Here is a 1,146-nt window from a genome sequence, read left to right on the forward strand (position 1 = left end):
TAGCTTGCCGTAGATAGGCGAGTTCTTAGAAACCCAGCTAGCGTGGCAGGAGCCCGGATATCCAACAAAAGTATTGATAAATTTTTTTTCTTCATTGCACATTCCTTGCAAACAAATTGACACATTCCCCTTTCTGTCAATATACTCATCTTTACCTCATTTTGGTGGCAAATTTTAATATGCGTTCCATCAATGCAATCTTAAAACTAATTTTTTTGTTAACGTAATTTATATTTGTACCTATTTTAAGCATCACCTTACCATTTGCCTTTGAAAACATGCCGTTGGCACGATTTCTCCATCATCTGCTGATTTGGCCATTTTATAATTTCCGGACTTATGCTGCTGATAAACCTTGGCACAATTCGTATCGCTTTTGAAATAGTTGATAAAGACAAATTAAATCTATCAGATAAGTCTCGGAAACTACACGCTTCATGTCCAGCAAACCACAGAAAAACTAAAATATATACGGCTTCGGATAATCTTCTGCCAGGATGAAGATTACTATAAAATTGGGAATTCAAAAAATTTTCACAAAGACTGTTGAACAAGCTTATCGAAAACCGAAAATGACTCCGGGATTCCAATTCTGTGTATTTCGGTACAGTGTTTTCCACGTAAATTTTAATGGAATTTCTTGAATTCTTTCGCATTAAAAACAAAGCAATGTCCTCTTCGTCGTCATCAGATGACGATGAATCCAATATTGCCATAATGGCAGTGGTAACTACTTTTTGTTGTTTATTCGCACTTCTCATTTGTTCATTTCTCTCATGTAATGGAATTGATTCTAAAAACAAATTTGCTATCAAATGTTATAGAATTCTAACATGAGGATACCTTCAATGTTTCCAGGCCCTCAATCCCCGAAAAAAACTGTGTGAGCTATATCTCCAGCACTCCGATCATTCATGCACATTTTTTTTGCGGGAACCTTGGGTAATTGTTGGGTTAAATTTATTTTTTTATTATAATCATATTTACTTACTTCTTTTATTGGTCAATCGCTCATATTTATACAATTTTTCAAGTTAGCAAATTCGTCAATTAATATTCTTGTTGTCAAGAATGCAACCATGCGCCACAATCACATGTTTTTCGTGTTTGCAAATTCTTGCTGGGAAAAATTTTGCCTTCTCTCCA

This window comes from Rhagoletis pomonella, unplaced genomic scaffold (genome assembly GCF_013731165.1).
Source record: "Rhagoletis pomonella isolate Grant_MI unplaced genomic scaffold, Rhpom_1.0 Rhpom_scaffold_00003, whole genome shotgun sequence".
Classification (NCBI taxonomy): Eukaryota; Metazoa; Arthropoda; class Insecta; order Diptera; family Tephritidae; genus Rhagoletis; species Rhagoletis pomonella.